The 11,500-nt window shown below is 44.0% G+C and overlaps 1 long non-coding RNA gene across 1 annotated transcript; it reads left to right on the forward strand.

Annotated features, from left to right (window-relative positions):
* The first annotated feature begins 504 nt into the window (after window positions 1-504).
* Window positions 505-1,791, forward strand: LOC131275197 (uncharacterized). The gene is made up of 2 exons (XR_009182603.2): window positions 505-872; window positions 1,658-1,791. It is a non-coding gene; the product is annotated as an uncharacterized lncRNA (long non-coding RNA).
* Window positions 1,792-11,500: the final 9,709 nt, after the last annotated feature.

Consider the following 11,500-nt stretch of genomic DNA (forward strand, 5'->3'; position numbering starts at 1 on the left):
GCGTTCCTCAGGGCATCTGATTAGATAAAAGCCTTCCTTGGGGACCCTCAGCCTGGCAGACAGCTGGGCACCTGGGCTATCCCTCAGCCCTCCTGGATGGATGGAACTGCCAGAAGAGGGACACCTCACTTTTCTCAGGCTGCTGTCACAAGTGCCATGAACTGGGTGGCTAAAAACACCATGAACCACTCTCTCAGCCCTGCATGCTGAAGCCACAAGTGCGTGGGCCCTGCTGGAGGGTCAGTCCCGGCCGCTGGGGCACCTGTCCCTTGGCCAGCAAGCCTTGGGTTTTCAGTGCCTCCTCAGTCACCCTATGGCCTGCTCTCTTTTCCCATGGTGCCCCCACCCCCCACTTTTGCCTGTGCCCACACCCCCCTTCTAAAGACACCAGCCATCCTGGAATAAGGGTCCACCCACTGCAGTCGGCCTCATTCAATTTAAATGATTCTGCTTGCAATAATGCTTTTGCAAAAAGTTCATGTTCCCAGGTACCCAGGATTAGGACTTCAAGGTATCTTTTTGGGGTACACAGCTCAACCCATAACGTGGAACACAGATTGCCTTGGAAAGGAAGTTAATGGTGTATAAAATAATCCCACAAAATGCCTCCTTCCTCTTCTCCTAGCCACCCACAATCAGTGGTGCCCAGGTGAGTCCCCAATTCAGGTCAACTCTTGCTGGAGTACTGATGGGAGGCCCCTTGAGTCTCATGAGCTTCACTTCACACACAGAAGCATAGTTTCCAGTTGAATCAACCATGGCCCTCAGCCTGCCCCTGGGATGTCTCTTGAATCTGAGGTACCCCTCTGCCTGGCTTCTAGCATGTGGAAGAACTGGATGGAAGAAGGGGACTTCTGGGGCCGTTTGACAAGGTACCTGTCTCTGCTGGCCGTTAAAACATGAGGGGGGTGGAACGGAAGGGTTCCTGACCTTCTGTAAACACACACCTCATCTGGTTTCTTCCTGTGAGCAATAGCTTTTGAACAACTGTAAATAGTTTCACTACTAAGTGGGGTTTACATTTTTAGTCTACGGTACCTATGATGGCCATTATGAGATAATAGTCAAAAAGCCAGGACTCTTTGTGTGTGAAGTTGTTCAATGCTTCTTTATCGAGAGAATATAAAATTCATCTGGATTTTCAGAATAACAAAGACAGTTCACACTACACTGTTTTGTTTGTACCTTTGAGGAGTCCCTTTCCACAGCACCCTAAGGTGGACTGTAGACTGCTCCTCGATGGGGTGTCACTGATGGAAGGTACCGCTGAGGACTGCACAGTGGGGCTTTTGGATTCTGAAGCTTAAATGTGGTAGAAATGCAGAGCAGAACCCCTGCCCCCTGCGGGCCAGGCCCAAGAGGGAGAAGGGCAGAGTGAGCCTGAAGACTCAGTGTCTCCTTCCTGAATTTGGCGGTCTGATAAATGGCCCTGCCTTCCAGGGCTAACTGAACAAGGGCCAAAGAGGGGCCCCGAGGTAGGAAGTGACCAGGGCTCTATTTCTTGGTGGGACATCAGGAATGAGCCATAAGCATGCCTTTCTATATGACAGGGTTGGCAAACTAAGGCCTGCAGGTCAAATCTGGCTGCCTGCCTGTTTTGATAAAGTTTTATTAGAACACACCCACACCCATTCATTTCTCTAATGTTCCTGTGCAGGATGTTGGGGTTGAGTGATAACGACAGAGCCCACAGGGCCAGAAGAGTTCCCCCCTGGCCCTCCAGAAAGAAAGTCGCTGACTGCTGCTCGAATGCCTTATTGCCTCCTGGAAAATGGGAAATGTCTTTATTTATTTATTTTTTTGTCTTTATTTTTTTAATATTACATTCAAAAAATATGAGGTCCCCATATACCCCCCACTCCTCTCACCCCTCTCCTCCCCCCATAGCAACAATCTCCTCCATCATCATGAGACATTCATTGCATTTGGTGAATACATCTCTGAGCACCGCTGCACCTCATGGTCAATGGTCCACATTATAGCCCACACTCTCCCACAGTCCACCCAGTGGGCCATGGGAGGACATACAATGTCTGGTAACTGTCTTTAGAATGCATGCATTCAAATGGGATTTTATGCGTTTAAAGCATTTCAGGGCAGTTTTGGTTAGCTGAGGTTACAGGCAAATTCAAGTCCTGGGGCTTTGTGCATGCCAAAAGGAAATGATGCAACCAATATAAATATTAATCAAAATCTAAAGAAAAGAGCCTTAAAAGCAACAAGAACAGCAAAAGGCATTTCAAAGTCTATTTGAACCATTGTTCACACCATGGTATTGGGATTATGGGCACTGGTGTCTGATCAGCTCCAGGGCTCCAGGAGCAGTTTCTCTGACCTTGGGATCATTGGTCATAAAGAGGGTGAATTCTGTACTACAGCTGATCAAACTCTGTACTAAAGCTGATCAAATTAATTCCTAAATCAATTTCCTTGGAGCACAGTTAACAGTAGTAAGTGTGTTGGTTAGCAGCCCAGGCTGAGGAGTCCTGGGTGGAAGTATCAGCTCTATGGTGACTAGCTGTGGAGCCTTCACAAGTCACAGCCTCTCTGTCTCACTTTGCCATTCTAGGACAGATCAAACAAAACTGACCTCATGGACCACTTAAGAGAATGAATGTGCTTAGTGCACATACAGTGGCTCACAGTAAGCCCTGGGTCAGTGGAGCTCTATTTACTGGTTTGTTTTTATTTTTTTATTTTTTAATTATCTTTTTTCAAAGTTAATAGATCACACAAATTGTTACATTAAAAAACATAAGAGGTTCCCATATACCCCACTCCCCACCCCCCACCCCTATCAATTTTTTAGTTGTATTTTTTGAAGATACATAGATCACAAAAAATGTGACATTCAAAAAATATAAGAGGTTCCTATATACCCCCAACCGCCTCACTCCACTCCTCCCACATCATCAACCTCTTTCATTAGTGTGGCACATTCATTCGATTTGGTGAATACATTTTGGAGCACTGCTGCACCCCATAGACTAATTGGCTTTGGCTAGTGATGGTCAGTGCCCTTTTGCTAAGGACTGGGTCCACTGGGCCAAGCCTTTCCTTCCTGATCTGATTACTGTCAGAGAGGCACATGATAGAACTGTCAACCTGGGGGCTTAAATAAGCAGTTCTGGGGCATTGTCAGACTAGCCCTGGCAAACTGAGACAGTGGCTAAAAGTAAAGATAGACTTCCCATGCCAAGGGGTGTGTGTGTGTGTGTGTGTGTGTGTGTGTGTGTGTGGCAGGGAGGCTCTGCTCAGTCCAGTCTCAGGAGCCGAGGTGGAGGGAGGGCCACCACTCAGGCTGTTGTCCTTTCAGTGTGAAGTCTCTGGAGCTGCTGGCCATGGGTGCTTACATGCTTCTGCCTGAAGAGTTGCGCATGGCTCCTTGGTCACATGCAAGCACCTAGCAGAGGAGCAGGGATGGGTACTCCTGTGGGTGACCAGGAGTGGAGGAGAATTGGCTATTGGTGCCATCTACCACTCAGCTGATCCTGAAGAACACTCTGGGGTTGTGTCTCTGGCTCCACTTCCCACTGTTAGAAAGCCCTTGCTTCTCCTACCAAGTGCCCTTTCAGCCAGCAGCTCTATCTACCTGCAGTAGCAAGGTCTCCTCCGCTGTTACGTCTGTTTCCTACCCCCAGCACCAACGACCTCAGCAACCCTCCTTCTATGTCACCCTGCACTTTGTTCACACCTCAGCTATTTTCTGTGGGAAAACTGATGGTAGACAGCAAGGGCCAAACCAGTATCAGGAAACACTTAATTTCAACAATACTCAAAACACAAAGGGCCAAATGGATATCAAGAGAGAAAAGTAAGTGGGGTTCCTTTTGCTTTGTGTTTTAAAAGCAACATCCTGTGTGAAACAAGAAATCCCTTGAGAAATGGTAATAATGAAATACCAATAAACCCAGAAGCTCCGTTTTGTGGTAGCATGTAAATCTGGGTCGGTTTTATTAATGACATTCTGCTTCAATCCATAAAGTAGTGAAAGAAAAAAAGAGGAAAGAAGAAAAATTGGTGAAACAAATCAAGGAAAAGCAGATTTTTCAGTTTGATTAGTTGTTGGAAATGGATAGTCATGTTACTAACTGAGGCTGGCTGGTGATGAATATTTTTTTCTTTATTTTTCTGTGATAGAAAATTTCATTTTGTTCTTCAAAAGTTCTGAATATGCGAAATCCCCACGAGGAAGAACTGTCTAAGATTCTGATAACATCACCAGCATTGCTAAGGAAAGTTATTCTGAACTATGATAGGCTCCTGGTAACTAATCCAGGGCTTGGGGGACAGGCATTGCTGTTTACTCATCTTTCTTACTTTAAAGAGAGATTTAGAACTGATTAGGAAAAGAAATGGGCATTTTTTAATAATGTTGCATATCATACTCTATTATGCTGGTTATCTCCAGCTTAGGGAACAAAATAAAGTGCCATTAGCTCTTACATTCAGTGTAGGATGATTGCGTGTTCTGTTCTTGAGTCCATCCTTCCCCTTTAGGATCTTTCTCTCAGAATAAGAACTTTGGGGTTAACTCAGCTCACAAGGGTCAGAGGAAGCACAAGCCCAGCCTTTTCCATGAGGATCTTCTGTTTCCTTGTTCCCCTGCTGTTAGCGCTGCCCCCTGCTGGCTGACCTGCTGCCCTATCCCCTTTGGCACCAGGCTTTCAGGTGTGAGAGAGGAAGGTGCCTCCCACCTCTCCACCAGGTGTCTGGAGGCTTGGTCTATGTGTTGGACCCTGTGGCTCTTCTCCAGCCACACATGTGTTCCACTGGTGGGCTGGCCAGGAAGGACTTAAGCCACAGAATGACCAGGAGCCCAGCTTCATTCTAAGTCCTTAATTTACTAGGCATATGGAGGTGGTGTGAATGATGGGGACCATGTTATCTTTTTTCCTTTCTAGCTGGCCTCAAGTGGGCTGGGCAGTAACTCTGAACCTCAGAGGGGAGGTTCTGGATTCCAGAACTTTCCCTGACAGGAGACCAAGTTCCTCCTTTGGAGAATTGACCTTGTATCATCCCAGAAGAGTGGGTGGGATGCTTGGGTTTCCTTGGGTTCCTGAAGGGCCTTCTGATCTGGGGGTTTACCTACAAAGTTTCCTTCAAGAGGACATAACACTGCCTGCAAGAGCTGACTCTCGGCCAATCAACATCCTATGTTATGTATATTAAAGATAATGTGATCTCTCCATGGTGCATTACGTTTCTTAAAATGTTGGATTTTATTTGATTTAATTCAAATATCTTTAGTTTTTATATAGTGTAGCCATTTGATACTGTTTATGAATTCCAAACATAGATATTGGATTATGTTTGTAAACTGGTCTCTTCCTATGGGCATAATAGATTTTATTAACTTCAGAGGTTTCACTTTTACTTTATTAAATTATGATCAAGGGTTGAAATGGCCCATGTCAGTAGGACATTGAGTCTTCACCCCCTTGGTGGGCAGGAACTCACTAAGAAAAAGACATGGCAAAGGAAGTAGTTGGAGTTTTGATGCTGGATCCCAGGGAAATAAACACACAGGAGAAGAACACAGAGGAACAGAGATGGCTCTATAGACATGGCAGAGGCCTGGAAAGAGAGAGAACCGGATGGTCAACAGCTGACCTTGTGGAGACACCAGAGCAGCCAAGCCAATAAAGAAACAAGCCCCAGACAGAGAGACAAGCCTTATGCCAGCCTACAGCTGAGACCAGAAGAAGCTGGGACCATGGAGTCTGAAGAAGAAGGCTGAATCCTCACAGAGACCAGCAGCCATCTTGTTCCAACATGTGGTAACAGACTTTGGTGAGGAAAGTAACTTACACTTTATGGTCTTGTGACTGTAAGCTTCTACCCAAAATAAGCCCCCTTTGTCAATGCCAACAGATTTCTTGTACTTTGCATCAGTACCCCTTTTGTTGACTAATGCATATAGTCAAAGTGTTTGATATTTTCTTTTTGATTTCTCCCCATTGCTTTGATGATTAAAAGGCCCTTAGAGCTGTTTTTTCACTTACCTTTTAAAATCCATCCAGAATTTTCTTTTGTCTGCAATGAAGTGGGAAAATACAAGTTTATTTTTAACCCAAAGAGCTATCCAGTTTTCACAGTACCAAACACTGAAAACTTTATCACTGGCCATGGTTTGGGCTTCTTGTTAACCTAGGAGTGTAGGAGCCGTACTGGAGGTGATGCTTTCCACAGAAGTGAAAGCCACAGTGGACCAGGGCACCCTGTGACTATGCCAGAAGTGGACAAGCTTGAAGGCAGCAGTGGAAGGAAGCTCGGGTGTGGTGGGCTGGTTCTGGCTAGCCGTCGTGTGGGAGCAGGAGCCCTGAGCCCATTCTGGGAGGTTTTCTGTCCTCCCCGTCCTGTAAAGTGACTTGGAGCACAGGCACACCAGGATTTCCAGCAGCCATGGGACAAGTTCCTTTAGTATGGCACCCCTGGAATTCTCAAGAACTTTAAGAAAATACTAAGGATTGCCTTGTTGGCCTTAGCATGTGGCTGTGGACAACAACCAGGCTGACTTATCTTCACACCTCCCCCAGAATGACCAGGTGTCTTGCACAGGATGGAATGTGTTTGAAGGGTTTGTAGAGGCTCAATTGAAGCTGCTTTCACCCAGTATGAGTTCCTGGAGCCAGTGAGCTTGGGGGTTACTGGGTTTTCCAACATACTCTGCATATGTGCTGCATTCTCTTAACTGTACTTTCTACCTTGTGCCTTGTAGTTGGTAGAAATGCTTCCTTTTGTTACCCACCCAGAGGAAAAAAGTAAGGCAAAAACAAACTTAGGCAACCTGGCATTAGGTTCGAGACCTGATCCTGCCCAAATCCAGCAAGACCACGTGTCTGAGTTCACTGTCGGAAGGATATAAGCAGGCAAAGTGATATACATGGCTAACCAGGGGAGGATTAAAGAACAGCTAGCAAGTGCATTTCTTCATCTTTTTTACATAATGAGGCAGACGTACTTTCCCTTTAAGGACAAGCTGGGATGAACAAATGGAGATATTAAAAGATGATAGCTGATGGGTGGGGAAAGATGGCACCTGAGTGAATGCACTTCATAATTGTTCCTGCAAAAGTCCGGCTGAGTACAGTTGGAATCTTGCTGCAGTGGGCTGTTTCGGGGACGTGCAAGGCAGGAAGTGTTTGGACATTGATTTGGAGAGACTGGAACAGAAGTCGTGCTTGCTAAGGGTAGAATTGTGGGTTTCTAACACTGAGGGCAGAAGTTGTGGAGAGGTGGGACTCTTCCCCCTAGGGCATTCCCTGGACTGTTAGTAGTGTGGCGATATTCCCAAGCCCTGTGTTCCCCAGAAGAATGCTCCCCAGGTCCGTGACCCCTAAGCCACCACAGCCCACATTACACAGACCCACAGACCCCAAGCCGACAATATCCCAGACTTCCCACTCCCAAATCCAGCATTCTCCCAAATCCAGTGCTCCCTGCGGTAAGGGAATACACTAGCCCTTCAGTTTTGGAGTGACTCTGTGAGTTGGAGGGTTTTGGTGGGAGGTGCAGAGGGGCCAAATGAGATGGGGGTTCAATTTTCAGGTCCTGCCATCCCCCCCTTTTTTTTTTTTTTGAGCTGAGGAGCATTCCAGCTGGCTTGGGGAAAACTGGGTAAGAAAGGAAAGGCAAATCTGCCAAGAAAGTCCAATTTACCTAAAAATGCTGGGATCGGAAACTTGGTCTGGGAGAAGGTGGAGTCAGAAAATCAACTAGGCAGCAGACTTGGCCCAGTTGTTATAGTGTCTGCCTACCACATGGGAGGTCTGCGGTTCAAACCCCCGGGCCTCCTTGACCTGTGTGGAGCTGGCCCATGTGCAGTGCTGATGCACGCAAAGAGTATCCTGCTAAGCAGGAGGGTCCCCCACGTAGGGGAGCCCTATGTGCAAGGAGTGTGCCCTGTAAGGAGAGCCACCCAGCATAAAAGAAAGTGCAGTCTGCCCAGGATTGATGCCGCACACACAGAGAGCTGACACAACAAGATGATGCAACAAAAAGAAACACAGATTCCCATGCCACTGACAACAACAGAAGCGAACAAAGAAGACACAGCAAATAGACACAGAAAATTGGGGGGGGGGAAGGGGAGAGAAATAAATAGATAAATAAATCTTTTTAAAAAATTCAACTAGCCCTCCTGTAGTACAACTAAGGGAGATGGACTGTAAGATGTGTTTTGAAATTTTCTATTAGCATATTTGGTGTTCCTGGTGATGTGTGGGCACGCTCTCTTTGGAAATTAAGACATTGTTTTCTCTGGTGATTTGGTTCACCAAGGACCCACTTGATTCTCCTACTGGACACCTCACACAGCTTTCCTGCTGCCCTGGAAGAGAGAGAAGGGAAAAAGGGAGAAAGGGGGAAGGTCAGACTCCTAAGCATTTTATTTAAATGCAAAGAGGACTCCTTGCTCGAAACGTTGGTCTTTTTTATTGGTTTATTTTTTTGTTTTTCCTTCCTCTTTATAACCCCACAGCCCTTTCCTCCTCCCCCTCCTACTTCTCCTCCTCCTCCTCCTCCTCTTCTTCTTCATCCCCCTTTTCTTGCTTGAATTTCCACCCCCACTGTTCCCCCTTTTTTCCCTTTCTCTTCTTTTTTATATTTTTTATATTAGGTGTGGCAGGGAGTGATTTACATTTGCTGTGTTTCCTCATCCTCTATTTCCTCTTTTCTGTGTGTACTGATTTTGGCTACCAATACTTACCCCTTTCCTCTACATCTTTCTATCCTCCATCATTTAGTGTTTCTCTTACATTCCACTGCTCTTAATTTAGCCCCCAATTTTTATTTCTAATACCTTTGTACTGTTTTCTGTCTTTTATTCACTCTCTATATTATTGTCCTTTCCTTTCTCTTCCCACTTTCCTGACCACACTGGTCTTTTAATTAATACTATATTCCTCACCATATTCAGGTTACTGTCTCATTATAGATACTCCATTTTTCTTACTGTTATAACTCTACACAGCTTACATGAGTCTAATACCCATTCTTCTAGATCTCACATGGTTCTTCTGCTAATATTTACTAACAATACTACTATTATACTTTTTTCTTTTCTTACTCTTTTTGCTTTCACTTACCCTAATATTTTCCTTCAAGTGAACTTAGCCAACAGGACAGAAATAGAATAAGAAGAACAAAATGGCAAAGAGAAGACTTAACACACATGAAAAGCAGCAACTAATTAAACCTTGACACTAGACAAAGAAGCTAATCAACCCACCAAGATAAAATGATGACCAGGCAGCAACAAAAAACTACAAGCCAAACCAATAATCAGGAAAACATGACCCAATCCAATGAACAAACTAAAAAGTAGGAAGAAGAGCAGAACATCAAACAAGTAATTAAAGCTCTCAAAACATTTAATAGGGGCCAATTTAATGAGGTGAAGGAAGAGATAAGACTATGAAGAAAACACTTGGAGAGCATACAGAAGAAATTGCAATCATGCAAAAAAAAAGACAATGGGTATGATGGGGAGTAACAGCACAATCCAAGAAATCAAAAATACACTCTCAGCAAATAACAGCAGATTTGAAAAGGGAGAGGAAAGAACTAGTGATGTACTGTCTTCTATTATGGAAGATAGTACATCCTAAATCAAACAGACAGTAGAATTGATAGATAAAAAGAGAGAAAAAATTCAACAGGGACTTTGGGACCTGAATGACAAAGCAAAATGTGAAAACATATGCATTATAGGCATCCCAGAATAAGAAGAGAAGGGAAAGGGAACAGAAGGGGTGTTGGAGGAAATAATGGGTGAAAACCTCCCAAACCTATTGAGGGAGATGAATGTCCACATCCAGGAAGCACAATGCACCCTAAATAGCATAAATCCCAACAGGCCTACCCAAAGACATATACTTGTCAAATTATCCAATGCTCAAGACAAAGAGAAAATACTAAAAGCAGCAGGAGAAAAGAGAAACATCACATGCAAAGGAGGCTTCATAAAACTAAGTGCTGATTTCTCATCTCAAACCAAGGAGGCAAGAAGGCAGTGGTATGATATAGTCAAAGTACTAAAAGAAATAATTTCAAAAAAAGAATACTCTGTCCACCTAAACTGACATTCAATATTATAGAGAGTTCAAATATTCACAGACAAACAGAAATTAATAGATTATACCAACAAGAATCCTGCCCTTCAAGAAATACTAAAGGAAGTTCTATAGGAGGAAAGATAAAAAACAGGAGAGACAGAGTTGGAGGAGAGTGTAAGAACAATAAAAAGACAAAAAAAAGTAAAAAACCAAACAAAATATAACAAACACAAATCCAAAGAAAATATGGCTAATATAAATAATTCCTTGAAAGTGATAACACAGAATGTCAATGGATTAAACTCACCTGTCAAGGGACTCAGACTGGAAGATTGGATAAGAAAGTATGATCCATCTATATGTTGTCTACATGAAAAACATCTTAGACCTAGGGATTCAAGGAGGTTGAAAGTGAATAGCTGGAAAACATCTTACAGGCAAATAATAACCAAAAATGGGCAGGAGTAACTATGTTAATATCAGACAAAATAGACTTTAAATGCAAAATAATTGTGAGAGACAAATATGGACACTACATATTAGTGAAAGGGATAATCATTCAAAAAGGAAAGAACAGGTATAAACATTTATGCTCCTGGGAAGCAGACTTGACTCAGTGATTAGGGCATCTGTCTACCACATGGGAGGTCCGCGGTTCAAACCCTGGACCTACTTGGGGCCTCCTTGACCCATGTGGAGCTGTCCCATGCACAGTGCTGATGCGCACACGGATTGTTGTGCCATGCAGGGGTGTCCCCATGTAGGGGAGCCCCAAGCGTAAGGAGTGCACCCTGTAAGGAGAGCTGCTCAGTGTGAAAGAAAGTACAGCCTACTCAGGAATGGCACTGCACACACAGAGAGCTGACACAGCAAGATGATGCAACAAAAAGAAACACAGATTCCAATGCCACTGACAACAGAAGCGGACAAAGAAGATGCAGCAAAAAGAGAGAGAACAGACAACTAGTGTGGGGGAGAGGGGAGAGAAATAAATAAATACATCATTAACAACAAAAACAAAAACAAACAAAAAACATTACACTCCTAACAAGGGTGCCTACAAATATGTAAGACAAACACTGGAGAATCTAAGGGAAGGAATTGATGCCTCTACAGTTACAGTGGGGGAATTTAATACACCACTATCACCTTTGGACAGAACATCTCAAAAGAAAATCAATAAAGAAGAAAAGACTTTGAACGATATATTAGAGGAACTGGACCTAATAGACATATACAGAACATTACACCCAAATAAAGCAGGATAAACATTCTTCTCAAGTGCACATGGAACATTCTCCAAGATAGACAACAGGATAGGTTGCTGGGAAAGTCTCAGTGAATTCAGAAAGTTTGAAATCATACAAAATAATTTCTCTGACTACAGTGGAATGAAGCTGGAAATCTGCAAAGGTCAGAGACCCAGATTTGGCAACAAGATA

Source organism: Dasypus novemcinctus, chromosome 22 (assembly GCF_030445035.2).
Source record: "Dasypus novemcinctus isolate mDasNov1 chromosome 22, mDasNov1.1.hap2, whole genome shotgun sequence".
NCBI lineage: Eukaryota > Metazoa > Chordata > Mammalia > Cingulata > Dasypodidae > Dasypus > Dasypus novemcinctus.